Raw genomic sequence first — 7555 nt, 5'->3', positions numbered from 1 at the left:
GGGGTCGCCCCTGTCACCGGGAGGCCGCCCCCCCACGGACCTGCTACGGACCCTGCCAGCCGGAAAGCCGCATCCCAGGAGCCACACGCTACGGAAGGGTAACACACTCACACTCATTCTCTCTTTCCCACCTGGCACAGCTCCTACCCTTTTATTCCATTGATTCCACACCTCTCCCACGGAGTGTACATTTAATAAGGCCATAGTACTTTTGAATCATTTCCCTGACATATCCCTAGGCTACCTCTCCTGAGCCTTGGCCCCTCAGTTTATGTTAACCCTTAATAAACCGCTTAATTCGTAAACTAAACATTGGTCTCAGTAACAATTTGCAAGCGTGGCGAGGGGGGCACTACAACACGGTCCCGCAGCGGCCGCTCCTCTGGGAGAGGCAGCGCCACGTGTGACCCTCGGGCTCGTTCACAAACCTCTTCCACATTGAGGGGGGGACGTCGCGGAAGCACCTGACAGCCGGTAGCCCCCCCGGGCATCGGCTCACGACACCTAAATAGCATTTTTATTTTAATCTGTAATTCTAATTCACTTTGCAAATGCCTTAAATTAAAAAATAAAAAAAATAAAAAATAAATAAAATCAACATTACTTCTATTGGTATTATGTTTGAATGGTTAAGCAAATAAGAAGCTTTAGGACTTAAATTCATTTTAAAGGGATTTAAATCAGCAAAATGAGAAAGGAAATTCTCTAAGCCTTCTGAAAGTTTTTAAAAGCTCTTGAAATAGTGAATTCGTGTCATAATTCACAGTTTGCCATTACCTAATTGCAATATAAATTTGGCTTTCATCTATTCTATAGTCTGTATAGCTATAATTTTTTGGTATGCAAATGTAAAATCTCCATTAGTATTCAGTATCTGGTATTATTAAAAGTATCTAAGTCTGCAAGAATTCATTGTGTTTAATTTTAGAACTCTATTAGGAGAAAGTATAGGTACCCAATTTGCATACTTGCTGAGGAAGAGAGAATAAGGATAAGGTGTGAGTGAATATGGCTTTGTTGTCTTACCGGTAAGGAAATTATTTGGCAATATGAAATGCATAAAATGTTCAAGATTCTTAATCCTTCCACAGATAAGGTCAAAGATCCTGTCCTGGTGTCCAAAGTCCAGAATCAGATATCTCTCTCTCTCTCTCTCTCTGGACTAATGAATTCCAAGGAAAATGAAAAAAAATCAAACTGTCATTGTAAAAAACCACTCCCACTTCATTACATAGACTATGGGTTGCTCTTAATGACATAGACTTGGCATGTATTTTACTTCTGGAGTTATTTCTAATTTGAAATGAAAAAATATTTAAAATATTGTTATTCACACTTAATTTAACATGATTTCACCACTGCTATCATAGATCATAAGTGTAGGGACTGCAGGAAGCATGTAGTCCAGCTTCTTCTTCAAAGTAAGATCAATTCTGAGGCCAGGCCAGGGTAGCCAGAGCTTTACCTAGTCTAGTTTTCTAACCCAGTAGAGACGGAGATTTTATAATCTCTTTGGGAAATCTGTTCCAGTTCTTGACTGAACACACAGTGAAAAAGACTTTCCTAATAATGCTTCCTTGTTTCAACTTAGATCTGTTGTCTCTCCTTCTCCCAACTTGCACTGCTCTGGCAATCCTGACTCCACCTTCTCAATAACCTACCTTGTAGGAATAGATGGATGCTATTAGGCCCTGCCATATGACTAGTTATAGAGCAAGGACCATAAGGTGTTAAGTTTCAGACATGAAGCAGTAGGAAATCCTGAGAGTCTTAAAGATGTCATTTGTAAATGGTTATGATAAATTGTATCAAAAGCTGTAAAAGTGAATAATTAAAAAAAAATTTTGTTTCTAGAAAAATAAATCTTATTTTATATTTTTTTGGTTATTACCTTGTACTAAAACAAATATTTTGAGATTTTGAACGTGTCAGTCTTCCAAACTTATTCTGAAGAATAAAGAAAACTGAGCAATGAATTCTAGCATTTTTAATCCATCAGTGGTAATTAATCACTAACTGGGGGAAAAAGGTTAGTATGTTGAATAGTCGAGTTATCAATCCTGTGAATTTCTGTCTGGAAATATCTCCCAGAGCACAAGCTTCTGGTGGAATGTCACTATGCAAGAAATGTGACTTTAGTTCTTAAAATAAGTTCTTATTTCTAGTGGTAGGAGTTTCAAATTAAAAACAACAACAAACCACCTTGTTATGTCATTTTTTTACTAAATATAAAATGACAATATAGATTAGTATCTGTTAAATTCTTTTGAAGGCATGTGAATTAGCAGCATAAGGGAACACTGGCTGTTTTAACTTTTCCTGTCTGCTGCAATATGGATTAGAAAAAAGCTTCTAAAGGGAAAGGGTGCAGTCATTTGTGAGTACAACTGGAGCTGCAGAAGTCCAGGCAGAACTGTAAGCAACAGGATGAGCAATGTGAGCATAAAAAAAGTTTTAAAGAAAAAAAAAAAAAGCTAGAACAATCAGTTTTTTAAACAAAAACAACTCAAGTGAGCCACTTTTCCCCCTCTGTGATTTCTCAACAGATGAGTTACTGTTTCTGGGCTTGGCTACTTGGCTAACCACACAGTCACCCTGGCCCTTAGGAAGCTCTTTCAGATTCCACTGAATACTGACTGCATATTCCTTACTCCTTTCCAGTAATCTTTCACATAAGCTGCAATGTTTTTTTCCCACTGCCTTCTCCTGTTTGCTACACTGTCATTTGGAAGTTTCCCCTCTAAATGCTTATTTGTTCACTAGGAAGAAGCAATCTTATTTAGGCTTTTTTTTTTTTTTTTTTTTTTTAAGAGACAGAACACATAAACTGAAACTGACAAACAGTAGTGATTCTTTTACCTGCATACATTTTTAAGTGCTCTGATGGATGGGTGGCTTTATTCTATAGTGCTAATTTTTGTTATTTTAAAATTATACTACTGGTAGCAGTAACTGACTCATTTATAGTCCTCTCACTTCTACCTGGCCTGTGATTGTAGAGCCTTATATTCTTCTTAATAAACTGCCTTATTGCATAGTTTCATTGAAGACTTTTAATATTCCTACAAAAATGATGAAGGTACTGTCGTTCTTGAGTCATGATATATGTTTACGAATACTATTACTATTAATTAGAGTATGGAAGATGTTTTTTTAAAAGGGTATTCTCTTAATCTCTCTAAATCTCTTATGCCTGTAAGAGAGGTGTGTGTGGATTTACAGAGACTGCTTTTAAGAGATTCCATTACGTGACAGTGTAAAAGGGCTATAGTTATTGATGCAGTCAAAGAGTATATAATATGTTACACTATATAGTATGTTACACTATATAGAATATTACAATCTACTTAAGCATTTGGAGGCATAGAATTGTGATTTGAGGCTTATACCTATGAATATTTAATATATTGTGGTTTTTTTACTGTGTTTAACTAGGTAGAGAAAAGTTTTGAAACATTTCTTCTAGTGTGAATATAATTTATATATTTTCCTTATTGGGATTTAGGTTCCATGCACATAAACTATAGCTGCTTTTGTGTGATTATGGTCAGTTCTGGAAGGTTTTAAATGGATTTGCATTCTCAGAATATTGACCTATGATAAGTCCCAGTGCATCAAAATTAACACAAGAACTGAACTCATTGAAATAGGTCAAAACTGCCAGGCCCAACTATCTCTCCTTGAAGAGTGATGAAAAATCTCTTGTGTTAATGGCTTGTTCAGAATTAGAAGAATTATTCTGGAAAGTGAATTAAATAATCAATCATCAATCATTCTCTGCTCTGTATTGAACTTTCTATGTATTTTGCAAGCAAGACCATCAATGCCCAGGATGGATTCCAAATGAATCATGGGTTAAAGTAATTACTTAACCTTCTTTATTTGAACCTGACCTGAAATACTGCATGTAAATGCAATCTATAATAATGAGTGTACAGACTAATAATTTGTCCACATAGTAATGGACAACACATGAAAATTCTAAATTGATATGACAAGGTAAAAGACCTGAGTGTATTATGTTCTTTATTTATACAATGTGTCATGAACACCTTATGTTTCTAGCAATAACACATTGAATTGCTTTCATTCAAATTTGCTTACAGGAAATGCTGGTCTCTTCAATTGTATTTGCAATTAGCCTTTTTAACATGTAAACTTCAATCAGGCTGCCATTCTTTTGAAACAATGCAAAAAATTTTCTTAAAATGAAAGACGGTCTGATACAAAAAGAGAAGAGGCTTTGCTTTCAAATGACACTATCCTATATTTTCATGACCTTGATTAATTCCTATGTGGACAAAGTTAAAGTCAAAATGTGCTGAAAGGTGTACTATCTGTTAACTTCAGAGTGATTAATGATGAGACAAGATATCAGGTATCTCAGAGTTGAGAAGCTATTAACTTGGGAGAAAGCTGAAAAGCCACAGGGAAGAAATAAGTCATAGTAACAAAAGAAGGCGAAGAAGTTATGCAGTTCTCTTGACTATAGATTGATATGCTCCTGTAGCCATGCTTAGTGTCAAAAGGAATTTCAAATTACTCCTTGTGTACACTCTGGCTTTACATTCAAACTACCAGTAAGCACTAGGTGCTTAAATAACAGAAAAATAACAAATGCCAGCATCAAATTAAACAAATGATTCTTTTGAGTGAGTTCATAAAAACAGTAAGAAAAGTTTAGATCTAGGAAAACAATGGCAGTATTTCCACATCCCCCCCCTCCCCTTTAATGGTTTAAAAAAAAGGAATTGCCCTGTATTCAATAGAAGTCTATGTGTACAATATATGTCAAATCAATAACACATATACAGAATTTATTTTTTTTTCAGACTTGAGTGTTCAATCCACTCAAAGTACAGTCGTCATAAAACTCACAAGTTTACCAAAGATACCCACTGAACAATAGTAAAATATTTAGAATGAATCAATCTCAATAGCCAACATACACAGGTTACTTTACATTTCAAAATTCACCATGTTTGCAGTGATTTTCATCATTAAAAAACCCGTCCAAAACCACTTTATTCCTCACATAGCATAGCATTTCTTTACAGGGAGGAACTCTGTGTATGCTTTCTTATGTTAGCAGGCATCCACACAAGTTTCTGTATTGTACAAAAGTTTTACACAGCATATTAAACCTTTCTGTATTTTGAATAAAACTGGTGTCAGGAACAGTTCTGATTATGTTTTCTTTTTATAAAGCAACAGCAACAAAAAATCCCCAAAGCATTCTTTAGTTATCAAGTGTTGATAAAATGGTGCCTGCTTAGTGATCTTCTACAAAATTAATTGAGTAGAGAGTACCTGCTGGTTTTAAAGACCACTAATAACAGTAAGAAACTGTGAAATCGTAGGGTTTTTTACTGAACACTTATTAAGCTCTTTATGCCTGCAGTGAAATAGATTTATTTCAGAGAAAACAAATGGTGAATATACGCCTACAGTCTATATCAACATACAGTAATGGAACCCCTCAAGTTACAGCAATCAGATTTTTCATAGGAAACTGTCCTGGCTTGAGCCAAAATGAAGCAAATTTTCCTTTTACAGATTTATTTTTTTTTTTTTTTTTTTCCCCCCTTCAGTAAGCTCTCTTTCAACTAGCAGCTTTCCAGATAGTGGACTGATAATGCTGGAATGCTTATGTTACTGCTGAGATGCCAAAGTCACTTTGCTCTGCTACCTTAGATGCTACAGGGAGCAGAAGAATTGTATCTGCAACTCTTCCATAGAGAGGAGTAGACTAGACAGACAACAAAATTGGCCAAAGTATGACATTCCATATATCTACGTAAGCTTGATGTAAGGAAAGAGATCATGGAAGATAACTTTCTTCCTGCTTCTTCTTCCCTTCTTTTGTGTCAATGGCCAGTGTCCAGGGAGGACTCCGTCCATCCATCACCATTGATCCCTAGGCCTGTGTGTTCCTGACCCTCATCCCTCTCCCCTCAGCTCCTGTCTGCTCTGCTGCTCTCTCTGGCAGCTCTGGGACATTTCAGAGCTGCTCACAGCTCAGGAGATGCCATGGGAGTTGCTGGGGGTGGAGGGAGGCAAGAGGGTTTTGCACATTCCTGAACGCATTTGTATATAATTGTACATATTTTATCTCATTATTAGTTTTTAATTAAAGCTGTCTACTTTAGTTTTCAATCCAGAAAGTCTCTCTTTATTATCTTTCTCCTTCATCACCTGGGGGATGGAATCAAGAACATTATTGTCGCTGGTTTAATTGCCAATCCTCAGTCAAACCGTGACAGCAACTCAAGGGAGTGACAGGTCTAACTATGAAAGATTCAGGTTGTGGTTATGAAGGAGAAACAGAGATTGCAGCCTAGGGGTCAGGAAGGCTTCTGTGTTGGTGACAGGACATTATAAATGAGATCTCTGTCAAAAATTATAATAAAATACCCTCTAAATAGCTACCACCTAATCAGCACCCACACTCTATAAGCATCATGATTTTGGTGCCTATTTCCCTAACATGCAGTTGCTGTATTTAGGGTTGAGCTACCTGTTTGGTGTGCCCACTGCCTAATGTAGCAAAGATAACAGAGCTAAATGACATTTATTCACATCTAATTGAAATAACAAGGACATCAGCTTATCTATTTTTTTACACTAATGCTACTATACCCATGCTCAGTGAAGGCACAAGAATTAGGAGCCTCTCTAATTCCCCCAGAAGTTCAACAAGGAATATGCAATTGGATAAATTCCTGCATATCTGTCAGAAGCAAGTCACTCCATACCATGAGAAGCAACAGTAATGGGCAATCACAGTTAATTTTAATAAAAATAAGCTATACCCTTTTGCTGCGGAGATCATACTACTTTCACAAAAACTTTCTACATAATGTTTACATCTTTGTTCTCAAAAATTTATCTTGTGCTTAAAACACAAATATTAAAAAAAATAATTATATGGAAATGCAATTACAGTGATCTAATACTATCAGTGGGGATAAATCCATAAAATCTTGCTGGTCACACTGAAAAATGGTTTGCTACAAATAAGAATCTATAATCACAAATTATTAAAATGTGTTGGTGTGGGGAACGGTCCATCTTCTTCCCCCCACATAAGACTAAACAACAAATGCCTTTCAAGCCAGCAAAGCAAGAGTGACGCCTTTTCTCTGATTCACTCAAGAACAGAATGAGCGGCCTCCTGCCCTACCAGATAAGTGCATGGTAAGAAAGCAGCACAAGGGTTATAATAACTGGCAGAAAAATAGACAATAGGTTAAAAGCTGCCTCTAACAGAATATGTACCTGGCCAATGGTGATTGGCTAATTCAGACAGTGGTACTTTCTGGAACAATGATCTCTGATCTATAAGAAGAGAGTAAGATCTGCAAGGCGCTGCTCCCTCTCTCTGCCTGCCCAGGACAGACCCCGCTGCGGGAGCTGAACCGGCCTGAGCGCCCGTCCCGCTGCCCGGAGAAACGGGGTGGGGGGGGAAGGGGGGGGCGCCGCCTGTGCTGCTCCCGGGGTCCCTGCCTGCCCAGCCTGGACCGAACCGGACCGGAGTAGGAGCCTGCCCAGCCCG

The 7555-nt window shown here is 37.4% G+C and overlaps 1 protein-coding gene across 1 annotated transcript in view; it reads right to left on the bottom strand.

Annotated features, from left to right (window-relative positions):
* Positions 1-7555, bottom strand: part of EYS (eyes shut homolog (Drosophila)) — a 199014-nt gene that overhangs the window by 176334 nt on the left and 15125 nt on the right. The gene's annotated exons all lie outside the window — the stretch shown is intronic.

Source organism: Chaetura pelagica, unplaced genomic scaffold (genome assembly GCF_000747805.2).
Source record: "Chaetura pelagica isolate M959 unplaced genomic scaffold, ChaPel_1.0 scaffold289, whole genome shotgun sequence".
In the NCBI taxonomy this organism is placed as follows: domain Eukaryota; kingdom Metazoa; phylum Chordata; class Aves; order Apodiformes; family Apodidae; genus Chaetura; species Chaetura pelagica.
The sequence above is the reverse complement of the archived record's forward strand: the minus strand, read 5'-3'. Positions and strand labels throughout refer to the sequence as shown.